A 13,171-nucleotide genomic window follows, 5' to 3' on the forward strand; every position below is an offset into this window, starting at 1 on the left:
GCTCCCTGCCCTGCACAAAAGAGAAGATGTTTAAAAAATGTCAGGCATCCACCCCCTCCCTTTCCAATTCACATTTCATTAAAAATTTTTTAAGGCATAAAAAACCCCCTCAAAAGGGTACAGTCAGTTAATTTTTTTTTTAAAAAACCCAAAAACCCCTTAAATAACCCCCCTAAAAAAATCGAACAAAAAATGAACTTTATTAAAAAACCACACAGCCAAAGAGAATGGCCCCAAATTTACAAATTAAAATTTTTAAAATCCGGCCCCTTTTCCCCCCTTTTTTCCGGCCCTTTCACCCCCTCCCCTTTACCTTTTCCCCCCCCCCCCCCACACAAAAGGAAAATCAAAAAGTTAAACCCCACTAATAATTGGGGCCCCACAGATATGGAGGGAGTTCCTGCAATAGCTCCCACCTCTCTTTTCTAGAAGGTGAACAATATACATTAACTAGATTAAAGACATTCCATTAAAACGCAATGATAAAAAAAATACCCTGCCACACACCACCACTGTGCTCCCAAAACCTGTACACCTTTATTTTTTACCAGCACTGCACACCGTCAGAACGACGCATTTGAACCGCTCCAGTGAGATGGCCCTGCCTGCCATCATGTCCTCCCACTCTTTGTATGAGGAACGATACGGCAGTGCACATTCCTGTAGGCAAATTACATCAGCTTGCACACCTTCCAAAGATGACAAAACCAACCTTGCCCTTCTTAATGTCTTTATTTTGCACACATTTATTGTAGCCACCGTGAGTGGCATGTGCTGGGAACTCATTTTATCGTTATTTAGGATAAAACCCGGTCTTAGTAAAACCACCACCATTAAATACAACAACCCCTTTATTTTCCTCACCATTATCATTTTGACTTTCTACCCCACCCTGGGTCACCCGCAGGTAAACCATCTGGAGGGGGTTCTGTCTGACTTATGTATGGTACAATGTTTGGGGACAAATTTAGGTCTGGGTACTCTGGAGGACTGGACTCCTCACTCTCTGACATTTCACCCCACCTTTCTGCTAAACGACCCCTTCCTTTCTTTCCTCCTCCCCTTTTTTCTCCCCCGTCTTCTGCTCCTCTTTTCAAGCTAAACCCATCGGTACTCATTTCGCTGCTGTCCACCTCTGACACTGTCTCCATAGAATCTGCCTCAGAATCTGAACCATACAGATTTTCAAACCTTTCATCTCTTTCTTCTCCCCTCCCTGTAGTTTCACTTCCCGCCACACCCTTCCTTCCTTCCTCCTCCTCCGCCGCCCTACTTCCACTAGCCACACCCTCCTCCTGCCAACTGCAGCATCACTTTCAACCACTCCCCTTTCCTCCCCCAGCAGCAGTTCCTTTCAGCCACCTCTCATTTCCCGCCACCTCAGCAGCAGTTCCTTTTCCGCCACCTCCCCATTCCTGCCACATCAGCAGCAGTTCCTTTTCGCCCACCTCCTCATTTCCTGCCACATCAGCAGCAGTTCCCTTTTTCCCCCACTCCTCATTTCCTGCCACATCAGCAGCAGCTCAATTCCACCCTGCCCCCATTTTCTGCCACATCGCATTTAAAACTCTTTTTTTTTCCCCGAGTTTCCCCCTCACCCCCTTTTTCCCCCTTCCCCCTGTGTTTTGGCCTCCTCCTCTTTGCGCTCCCTAACTCCACTTTTTTTTTGGGTTCTTTGGCAAAAATCAGGACAGTAAAAAATGTGCTCGGCAGACCCACACAGATTACACCGCTTCCTGTGGGCATTCGCAGCCAGGTGCCCAACCCCCGATCTGTTGCACACAAGCTTTGCGCCTCCGCAAATGCCCTATTCCCAATTTTCTCACAGTTTGGGGCCCCCCCCCGGTAGACCCCAAACCCTCTATTCTTCCCAGTACCATAAAGGGATGGCAAATGTCTAAAGCCTCCATATCCCTTTTTATCTTCTCCAACCCTTTATAAATTTTCCCAGTCCATCCTATTCCCTAAATCGACCACTTTTGGGGGGCCCGATGATAAAATTCCCCTTAACCATGTTAAAATATCTTCCCTTCCACAGTCTCATTGTAATTTTAATTCCACAGTTTTTGCTGCATCTCCGTTAAACGTTCGAAAATTTCAATTTTTCCTTCAGCCCAAATTTTTTCCAACAAAGAGGCCAATCCCTGGTGGGTTTTAAAATAACGTCAAGCCCCTTTGGGCCCAGCCCCCAACACAGTGGTTTTCAATCCTGGACCTGTTATACCCCGTGTGTCTGACATTGTTGTTTTGTTCCAGCGAATCCTGTGTTTAAGGTGATTTAAAACATGTTCCATACCTTGGGGTATGCGCAGATAGCTAATACTACTCTTTGTGGTGAAGACCTGCAGGGAACCGAACCAAACTAGAACGATTAAATAAAATGTCGCTTTTTCTTCGGAGCCTAAGTTAATGCAGGGGTGGGCAATTCCAGCCCTGCAGGTTCTCGTTTCCACCAATTACCCTGGCTAAACTGGCTAACTAGCTGCACACACCAGCACTAGATTGATTGCAGATTAGATCACAGTAAAACATTTCATATAGGCACACGAAGTCTTTTGACGGTCACTTTTGCGCTTATCAAAAAAATGTATCTAAAATAAAATATTGTGTAAATGATATGGCTAATTAAGACCACCTCTGAGTTAAGAGGTTGAGTTTTCATTGGGGAATCTTTTGTGTAACATTCTGACCCTGTACCATTAGGTTTTTGGAGTGTGCATGCATAATCTGTTTTAAGAAGGAACTACAATGACCACCACAGATTCTCACTTTACAAACTTCTGAATGCTCTGACCTCATAAATCACATAAGTCAGATATCAGTCCATCCTTTCTTGCTAAATAGCGTTTTACTGTGTGAAAACGCGAAAAGCATACAGCACCGGTATTCCCATGTTACAAATATTTCAAGTATAAGTAAAGTTTGCATGGACGGACCCAACAGTACATCACAACACACACAGCATTCATTTCATTACATTAATCCCCTTACATCCTACACGTCTCCGAGTCAGTCATAGGAACGCCTAAGGCCAAGTAACTGTTAATAATACTTAACTATTTTTCATACCAGAATATCAGGGGAGAGCGCGAACGCAGCCCCCACTACCAGAAATTATGCAGTCGAGATTCCCACATTTGGGGAATTCGCAGGGGTCAGCACAACCGGAGTGCAATGGCTGAGCCTCGCCCTGGGTGAACCACCTTCTTGATCATGGTATCTCCCCTGCCAGGTAAGTATGAGTTGAACACATTTCCTGACGGCTACCCACTCCACACCACATCTATCACACAGACGGGTATCACATCTTTCACTAGCTCAGCTCCCGAAGCCACAGAATTACGATTGTTGACATTGGCCGATTTCATTAAAGACGCCAAAATACTGGTGCTCGTTATTTATATTTTCATATACAAATACAATTTTAAAAATATTTCCCATAATGCCATGAGGGCAATATTTTAAGAATCGTCTATACAGGAAAAAGTGAGAGGTAAACAAAATATTGAATACAATATCCTTGTTGAGAGCAAAGACGATGAAAATGAAATCCTCAGTATACGGTCGTATGTCATTTCACTTGTATCTGCGTAATTCGGAAGGTTTGCAACAGTAAACATTACAGTAACAAGAGAAAGCTGCATGACAGACTCACACTGCGCATGTGCGCAGATCTGTGAAGCTCCTCAAATTTACTCTCCATCCGAGCTGAAGTTACAGCAAAACCCAAACTAACTACCAGTATAATGAAAATAACAGAAGCACAACCTCGAGACTTACTATTTAATACGCACACATTTGGCGAATTCGCTAAAACACAAACTGCGCGCCAGAGAATCGTTCACGTAACTTCTGCTCATTCTGAAAAAAAAAAAAAACCTTACGACGGAAATTTAAGCAAGCTATAGCATAGTTATGTTTTGTAAAAAGAATTAGATGAATTTAATTGTTGATTTTGACAGTGACCGTATAATTATGACTTGATGGCGTTTAACTTCTCTTCAAAAAGAAATTAATTTCAATCCGTTTTTAATACTGCATCGCAGTTTTCTTTAGTGCTATATTGTACAGTAGGCTACTTTTCACTGCATTTTCATGTTTGAAAGGAGCATTGTAAGAGTTATTGTTAGTAGTAAAATAATAGTAATATCAATAATAAATCTCATCTGATACCATACTAAATAGCGGCCTCCTGTGTCAAAACGCAAAAAAGCTTACTGCACCTGGTATTCCCAGGCGGTCTCCCATCCAAGTACTAACCAGGCCCGACCCTGCTTAGCTTCCGAGATCAGACGAGATCGGGCGTTTTCAGGGTGGTGTGGCCGTAAGCGAAAGATTAGCGAGCCAATACTGTTTAAATAGTTACGGAAGTAAAGCAACAGCCCCGCAACACAGTGGTTTTCAATCCTGGACCGTTATACCCCCGTGTGTCTGACATTGTTGTTTTGTTCCAGCGAATCCTGTGTTTAAGGTGATTTAAAACATGTTCCATACCTTGGGGTATGCGCAGATAGCTAATACTACTCTTTGTGGTGAAGACCTGCAGGGAACCGAACCAAACTAGAACGATTAAATAAAATGTCGCTTTTTCTTCGGAGCCTAAGTTAATGCAGGGGTGGGCAATTCCAGCCCTGCAGGTTCTCGTTTCCACCAATTACCCTGGCTAAACTGGCTAACTAGCTGCACACACCAACACTAGATTGATTGCAGATTAGATCACAGTAAAACATTTAATATAGGCACACGAAGTCTTTTGACGGTCACTTTTGCGCTTATCAAAAAAATGTATCTAAAATAAAATATTGTGTAAATGATATGGCTAATTAAGACCACCTCTGAGTTAAGAGGTTGAGTTTTCATTGGGGAATCTTTTGTGTAACATTCTGACCCTGTACCATTAGGTTTTTGGAGTGTGCATGCATAATCTCTGTTTTAAGAAGGAACTACAATGACCACCACAGATTCTCACTTCACAAACCTCTGAATGCTCTGACCTCATAAAAGATGATATCTGACTTATGTGATTTATCTTGCTAATAGCGTCCTACTGTGTGAAAACGCGAAAAAGACTACAGCACCCGGTATTCCCATGTTACAAATATTTCAAGTACAAGTAAAGTTTGCATGGACGGACCCAACAGTACATCACAACACACACGCATTCATTTCATTACATTAATCCCCTTACATCCTACACGTCTCCGAGTCAGTCATAGGAACGCCTAAGGCCAAGTAACTGTTAATAATACTTAACTATTTTTCATACCAGAATATCAGGGGAGAGCGCGAACGCAGTCCCCCACTACCAGAAATTATGCAGTCGAGATTCCCACATTTGGGGAATTCGCAGGGGTCAGCACAACCGGAGTGCAATGGCTGAGCCTCGCCCTGGGTGAACCACCTTCTTGATCATGGTATCTCCCCTGCCAGGTAAGTATGAGTTGTACACATTTCCTGACGGCTACCCACTCCACACCACATCTATCACACAGACGGGTATCACATCTTTCACTAGCTCAGCTCCCGAAGCCACAGAATTACGATTGTTGACATTGGCCGATTTCATTAAAGACGCCAAAATACTGGTGCTCGTTATTTATATTTTCATATACAAATACAATTTTAAAAATATTTCCCATAATGCCATGAGGGCAATATTTTAAGAATCGTCTATACAGGAAAAAGTGAGAGGTAAACAAAATATTGAATACAATATTCCTTGTTGAGAGCAAAGACGATGAAAATGAAATGCTCAGTATACGGTCGTGTCATTTCACTTGTATTCTGCGTAATTCGGAAGGTTTGCAACAGTAAACATTACAGTAACAAGAGAAAGCTGCATGACAGACTCACACTGCGCATGTGCGCAGATCTGTGAAGCTCCTCAAATTTACTCTCCATCCGAGCTGAAGTTACAGCAAAACCCAAACTAACTACCAGTATAATGAAAATAACAGAAGCACAACCTCGAGACTTACTATTTAATACGCACACATTTGGCGAATTCGCTAAAACACAAACTGCGCGCCAGAGAATCGTTCACGTAACTTCTGCTCATTCTGAAAAAAAAAAAAACCTTACGACGGAAATTTAAGCAAGCTATAGCATAGTTATGTTTTGTAAAAAGAATTAGATGAATTTAATTGTTGATTTTGACAGTGACCGTATAATTATGACTTGATGGCGTTTAACTTCTCTTCAAAAGAAATTAATTTCAATCCGTTTTTAATACTGCATCGCAGTTTTCTTTAGTGCTATATTGTACAGTAGGCTACTTTCACTGCATTTTCATGTTTGAAAGGAGCATTGTAAGAGTTATTGTTAGTAGTAAAATAATAGTAATATCAATAATAAATCTCATCTGATACCATACTAAATAGCGGCCTCCTGTGTCAAAACGCAAAAAAGCTTACTGCACCTGGTATTCCCAGGCGGTCTCCCATCCAAGTACTAACCAGGCCCGACCCTGCTTAGCTTCCGAGATCAGACGAGATCGGGCGTTTTCAGGGTGGTGTGGCCGTAAGCGAAAGATTAGCGAGCCAATACTGTTTAAATAGTTACGGAAGTAAAGCAACAGCCCCGCAACACAGTGGTTTTCAATCCTGGACCTGTTATACCCCCGTGTGTCTGACATTGTTGTTTTGTTCCAGCGAATCCTGTGTTTAAGGTGATTTAAAACATGTTCCATACCTTGGGGTATGCGCAGATAGCTAATACTACTCTTTGTGGTGAAGACCTGCAGGGAACCGAACCAAACTAGAACGATTAAATAAAATGTCGCTTTTTCTTCGGAGCCTAAGTTAATGCAGGGGTGGGCAATTCCAGCCCTGCAGGTTCTCGTTTCCACCAATTACCCTGGCTAAACTGGCTAACTAGCTGCACACACCAACACTAGATTGATTGCAGATTAGATCACAGTAAAACATTTAATATAGGCACACGAAGTCTTTTGACGGTCACTTTTGCGCTTATCAAAAAAATGTATCTAAAATAAAATATTGTGTAAATGATATGGCTAATTAAGACCACCTCTGAGTTAAGAGGTTGAGTTTTCATTGGGGAATCTTTTGTGTAACATTCTGACCCTGTACCATTAGGTTTTTGGAGTGTGCATGCATAATCTCTGTTTTAAGAAGGAACTACAATGACCACCACAGATTCTCACTTCACAAACCTCTGAATGCTCTGACCTCATAAAAGATTGATATCTGACTTATGTGATTTATCTTGCTAAATAGCGTCCTACTGTGTGAAAACGCGAAAAAGACTACAGCACCCGGTATTCCCATGTTACAAATATTTCAAGTACAAGTAAAGTTTGCATGGACGGACCCAACAGTACATCACAACACACACGCATTCATTTCATTACATTAATCCCCTTACATCCTACACGTCTCCGAGTCAGTCATAGGAACGCCTAAGGCCAAGTAACTGTTAATAATACTTAACTATTTTTCATACCAGAATATCAGGGGAGAGCGCGAACGCAGTCCCCCACTACCAGAAATTATGCAGTCGAGATTCCCACATTTGGGGAATTCGCAGGGGTCAGCACAACCGGAGTGCAATGGCTGAGCCTCGCCCTGGGTGAACCACCTTCTTGATCATGGTATCTCCCCTGCCAGGTAAGTATGAGTTGTACACATTTCCTGACGGCTACCCACTCCACACCACATCTATCACACAGACGGGTATCACATCTTTCACTAGCTCAGCTCCCGAAGCCACAGAATTACGATTGTTGACATTGGCCGATTTCATTAAAGACGCCAAAATACTGGTGCTCGTTATTTATATTTTCATATACAAATACAATTTTAAAAATATTTCCCATAATGCCATGAGGGCAATATTTTAAGAATCGTCTATACAGGAAAAAGTGAGAGGTAAACAAAATATTGAATACAATATTCCTTGTTGAGAGCAAAGACGATGAAAATGAAATGCTCAGTATACGGTCGTGTCATTTCACTTGTATTCTGCGTAATTCGGAAGGTTTGCAACAGTAAACATTACAGTAACAAGAGAAAGCTGCATGACAGACTCACACTGCGCATGTGCGCAGATCTGTGAAGCTCCTCAAATTTACTCTCCATCCGAGCTGAAGTTACAGCAAAACCCAAACTAACTACCAGTATAATGAAAATAACAGAAGCACAACCTCGAGACTTACTATTTAATACGCACACATTTGGCGAATTCGCTAAAACACAAACTGCGCGCCAGAGAATCGTTCACGTAACTTCTGCTCATTCTGAAAAAAAAAAAAAAAAACCTTACGACGGAAATTTAAGCAAGCTATAGCATAGTTATGTTTTGTAAAAAGAATTAGATGAATTTAATTGTTGATTTTGACAGTGACCGTATAATTATGACTTGATGGCGTTTAACTTCTCTTCAAAAAGAAATTAATTTCAATCCGTTTTTAATACTGCATCGCAGTTTTCTTTAGTGCTATATTGTACAGTAGGCTACTTTTCACTGCATTTTCATGTTTGAAAGGAGCATTGTAAGAGTTATTGTTAGTAGTAAAAATAATAGTAATATCAATAATAAATCTCATCTGATACCATACTAAATAGCGGCCTCCTGTGTCAAAACGCAAAAAAGCTTACTGCACCTGGTATTCCCAGGCGGTCTCCCATCCAAGTACTAACCAGGCCCGACCCTGCTTAGCTTCCGAGATCAGACGAGATCGGGCGTTTTCAGGGTGGTGTGGCCGTAAGCGAAAGATTAGCGAGCCAATACTGTTTAAATAGTTACGGAAGTAAAGCAACAGCCCCGCAACACAGTGGTTTTCAATCCTGGATCCGTTATACCCCCGTGTGTCTGACATTGTTGTTTTGTTCCAGCGAATCCTGTGTTTAAGGTGATTTAAAACATGTTCCATACCTTGGGGTATGCGCAGATAGCTAATACTACTCTTTGTGGTGAAGACCTGCAGGGAACCGAACCAAACTAGAACGATTAAATAAAATGTCGCTTTTTCTTCGGAGCCTAAGTTAATGCAGGGGTGGGCAATTCCAGCCCTGCAGGTTCTCGTTTCCACCAATTACCCTGGCTAAACTGGCTAACTAGCTGCACACACCAACACTAGATTGATTGCAGATTAGATCACAGTAAAACATTTAATATAGGCACACGAAGTCTTTTGACGGTCACTTTTGCGCTTATCAAAAAAATGTATCTAAAATAAAATATTGTGTAAATGATATGGCTAATTAAGACCACCTCTGAGTTAAGAGGTTGAGTTTTCATTGGGGAATCTTTTGTGTAACATTCTGACCCTGTACCATTAGGTTTTTGGAGTGTGCATGCATAATCTCTGTTTTAAGAAGGAACTACAATGACCACCACAGATTCTCACTTCACAAACCTCTGAATGCTCTGACCTCATAAAAGATTGATATCTGACTTATGTGATTTATCTTGCTAAATAGCGTCCTACTGTGTGAAAACGCGAAAAAGACTACAGCACCCGGTATTCCCATGTTACAAATATTTCAAGTACAAGTAAAGTTTGCATGGACGGACCCAACAGTACATCACAACACACACGCATTCATTTCATTACATTAATCCCCTTACATCCTACACGTCTCCGAGTCAGTCATAGGAACGCCTAAAGGCCAAGTAACTGTTAATAATACTTAACTATTTTTCATACCAGAATATCAGGGGAGAGCGCGAACGCAGTCCCCCACTACCAGAAATTATGCAGTCGAGATTCCCACATTTGGGGAATTCGCAGGGGTCAGCACAACCGGAGTGCAATGGCTGAGCCTCGCCCTGGGTGAACCACCTTCTTGATCATGGTATCTCCCCTGCCAGGTAAGTATGAGTTGTACACATTTCCTGACGGCTACCCACTCCACACCACATCTATCACACAGACGGGTATCACATCTTTCACTAGCTCAGCTCCCGAAGCCACAGAATTACGATTGTTGACATTGGCCGATTTCATTAAAGACGCCAAAATACTGGTGCTCGTTATTTATATTTTCATATACAAATACAATTTTAAAAATATTTCCCATAATGCCATGAGGGCAATATTTTAAGAATCGTCTATACAGGAAAAAGTGAGAGGTAAACAAAATATTGAATACAATATTCCTTGTTGAGAGCAAAGACGATGAAAATGAAATGCTCAGTATACGGTCGTGTCATTTCACTTGTATTCTGCGTAATTCGGAAGGTTTGCAACAGTAAACATTACAGTAACAAGAGAAAGCTGCATGACAGACTCACACTGCGCATGTGCGCAGATCTGTGAAGCTCCTCAAATTTACTCTCCATCCGAGCTGAAGTTACAGCAAAACCCAAACTAACTACCAGTATAATGAAAATAACAGAAGCACAACCTCGAGACTTACTATTTAATACGCACACATTTGGCGAATTCGCTAAAACACAAACTGCGCGCCAGAGAATCGTTCACGTAACTTCTGCTCATTCTGAAAAAAAAAAAAAACCTTACGACGGAAATTTAAGCAAGCTATAGCATAGTTATGTTTTGTAAAAAGAATTAGATGAATTTAATTGTTGATTTTGACAGTGACCGTATAATTATGACTTGATGGCGTTTAACTTCTCTTCAAAAAGAAATTAATTTCAATCCGTTTTTAATACTGCATCGCAGTTTTCTTTAGTGCTATATTGTACAGTAGGCTACTTTTCACTGCATTTTCATGTTTGAAAGGAGCATTGTAAGAGTTATTGTTAGTAGTAAAAATAATAGTAATATCAATAATAAATCTCATCTGATACCATACTAAATAGCGGCCTCCTGTGTCAAAACGCAAAAAAGCTTACTGCACCTGGTATTCCCAGGCGGTCTCCCATCCAAGTACTAACCAGGCCCGACCCTGCTTAGCTTCCGAGATCAGACGAGATCGGGCGTTTTCAGGGTGGTGTGGCCGTAAGCGAAAGATTAGCGAGCCAATACTGTTTAAATAGTTACGGAAGTAAAGCAACAGCCCCGCAACACAGTGGTTTTCAATCCTGGATCCGTTATACCCCCGTGTGTCTGACATTGTTGTTTTGTTCCAGCGAATCCTGTGTTTAAGGTGATTTAAAACATGTTCCATACCTTGGGGTATGCGCAGATAGCTAATACTACTCTTTGTGGTGAAGACCTGCAGGGAACCGAACCAAACTAGAACGATTAAATAAAATGTCGCTTTTTCTTCGGAGCCTAAGTTAATGCAGGGGTGGGCAATTCCAGCCCTGCAGGTTCTCGTTTCCACCAATTACCCTGGCTAAACTGGCTAACTAGCTGCACACACCAACACTAGATTGATTGCAGATTAGATCACAGTAAAACATTTAATATAGGCACACGAAGTCTTTTGACGGTCACTTTTGCGCTTATCAAAAAAATGTATCTAAAATAAAATATTGTGTAAATGATATGGCTAATTAAGACCACCTCTGAGTTAAGAGGTTGAGTTTTCATTGGGGAATCTTTTGTGTAACATTCTGACCCTGTACCATTAGGTTTTTGGAGTGTGCATGCATAATCTCTGTTTTAAGAAGGAACTACAATGACCACCACAGATTCTCACTTCACAAACCTCTGAATGCTCTGACCTCATAAAAGATTGATATCTGACTTATGTGATTTATCTTGCTAAATAGCGTCCTACTGTGTGAAAACGCGAAAAAGACTACAGCACCCGGTATTCCCATGTTACAAATATTTCAAGTACAAGTAAAGTTTGCATGGACGGACCCAACAGTACATCACAACACACACGCATTCATTTCATTACATTAATCCCCTTACATCCTACACGTCTCCGAGTCAGTCATAGGAACGCCTAAGGCCAAGTAACTGTTAATAATACTTAACTATTTTTCATACCAGAATATCAGGGGAGAGCGCGAACGCAGTCCCCCACTACCAGAAATTATGCAGTCGAGATTCCCACATTTGGGGAATTCGCAGGGGTCAGCACAACCGGAGTGCAATGGCTGAGCCTCGCCCTGGGTGAACCACCTTCTTGATCATGGTATCTCCCCTGCCAGGTAAGTATGAGTTGTACACATTTCCTGACGGCTACCCACTCCACACCACATCTATCACACAGACGGGTATCACATCTTTCACTAGCTCAGCTCCCGAAGCCACAGAATTACGATTGTTGACATTGGCCGATTTCATTAAAGACGCCAAAATACTGGTGCTCGTTATTTATATTTTCATATACAAATACAATTTTAAAAATATTTCCCATAATGCCATGAGGGCAATATTTTAAGAATCGTCTATACAGGAAAAAGTGAGAGGTAAACAAAATATTGAATACAATATTCCTTGTTGAGAGCAAAGACGATGAAAATGAAATGCTCAGTATACGGTCGTGTCATTTCACTTGTATTCTGCGTAATTCGGAAGGTTTGCAACAGTAAACATTACAGTAACAAGAGAAAGCTGCATGACAGACTCACACTGCGCATGTGCGCAGATCTGTGAAGCTCCTCAAATTTACTCTCCATCCGAGCTGAAGTTACAGCAAAACCCAAACTAACTACCAGTATAATGAAAATAACAGAAGCACAACCTCGAGACTTACTATTTAATACGCACACATTTGGCGAATTCGCTAAAACACAAACTGCGCGCCAGAGAATCGTTCACGTAACTTCTGCTCATTCTGAAAAAAAAAAAAAAACCTTACGACGGAAATTTAAGCAAGCTATAGCATAGTTATGTTTTGTAAAAAGAATTAGATGAATTTAATTGTTGATTTTGACAGTGACCGTATAATTATGACTTGATGGCGTTTAACTTCTCTTCAAAAAGAAATTAATTTCAATCCGTTTTTAATACTGCATCGCAGTTTTCTTTAGTGCTATATTGTACAGTAGGCTACTATTCACTGCATTTTCATGTTTGAAAGGAGCATTGTAAGAGTTATTGTTAGTAGTAAAAATAATAGTAATATCAATAATAAATCTCATCTGATACCATACTAAATAGCGGCCTCCTGTGTCAAAACGCAAAAAAGCTTACTGCACCTGGTTTCCCAGGCGGGCTCCATCCCAAATACTAACCCGGCCCCACCCTGTTAGCTTCCCAGATCAGAGAGTCGGGCGTTTTTAGGGTGGTGTGGCCCTAAGCGAAAGATTTGCGAGCCAATAGTTTTAAATGTTACGGAAG

The 13,171-nt window shown here is 41.3% G+C and overlaps 1 protein-coding gene and 9 non-coding genes across 10 annotated transcripts in view; all 10 read right to left on the bottom strand.

Moving 5' to 3' along the window:
- Positions 1 to 13,171, bottom strand: part of rnpep (arginyl aminopeptidase (aminopeptidase B)) — a 77,610-nt gene that overhangs the window by 61,752 nt on the left and 2,687 nt on the right. The window lies entirely within an intron of this gene.
- LOC135238658 (U1 spliceosomal RNA) lies at positions 3,078 to 3,240 on the bottom strand. Its single transcript, XR_010325172.1, has one exon. It is a non-coding gene; the product is annotated as a U1 spliceosomal RNA (small nuclear RNA).
- LOC135238675 (5S ribosomal RNA) lies at positions 4,212 to 4,330 on the bottom strand. The gene has a single exon (XR_010325186.1). It is a non-coding gene; the product is annotated as a 5S ribosomal RNA (ribosomal RNA).
- Positions 5,275 to 5,438, bottom strand: LOC135238697 (U1 spliceosomal RNA). The gene has a single exon (XR_010325205.1). It is a non-coding gene; the product is annotated as a U1 spliceosomal RNA (small nuclear RNA).
- On the bottom strand, positions 6,407 to 6,525 carry LOC135238677 (5S ribosomal RNA). The gene has a single exon (XR_010325187.1). It is a non-coding gene; the product is annotated as a 5S ribosomal RNA (ribosomal RNA).
- On the bottom strand, positions 7,473 to 7,636 carry LOC135238698 (U1 spliceosomal RNA). Its single transcript, XR_010325206.1, has one exon. It is a non-coding gene; the product is annotated as a U1 spliceosomal RNA (small nuclear RNA).
- LOC135238678 (5S ribosomal RNA) lies at positions 8,612 to 8,730 on the bottom strand. The gene has a single exon (XR_010325188.1). It is a non-coding gene; the product is annotated as a 5S ribosomal RNA (ribosomal RNA).
- On the bottom strand, positions 9,679 to 9,842 carry LOC135238699 (U1 spliceosomal RNA). Its single transcript, XR_010325207.1, has one exon. It is a non-coding gene; the product is annotated as a U1 spliceosomal RNA (small nuclear RNA).
- LOC135238679 (5S ribosomal RNA) lies at positions 10,815 to 10,933 on the bottom strand. Its single transcript, XR_010325189.1, has one exon. It is a non-coding gene; the product is annotated as a 5S ribosomal RNA (ribosomal RNA).
- LOC135238700 (U1 spliceosomal RNA) lies at positions 11,881 to 12,044 on the bottom strand. Its single transcript, XR_010325208.1, has one exon. It is a non-coding gene; the product is annotated as a U1 spliceosomal RNA (small nuclear RNA).

The sequence above is a fragment of the Anguilla rostrata genome, chromosome 13 (genome assembly GCF_018555375.3).
Source record: "Anguilla rostrata isolate EN2019 chromosome 13, ASM1855537v3, whole genome shotgun sequence".
NCBI classification, from domain to species: Eukaryota; Metazoa; Chordata; class Actinopteri; order Anguilliformes; family Anguillidae; genus Anguilla; species Anguilla rostrata.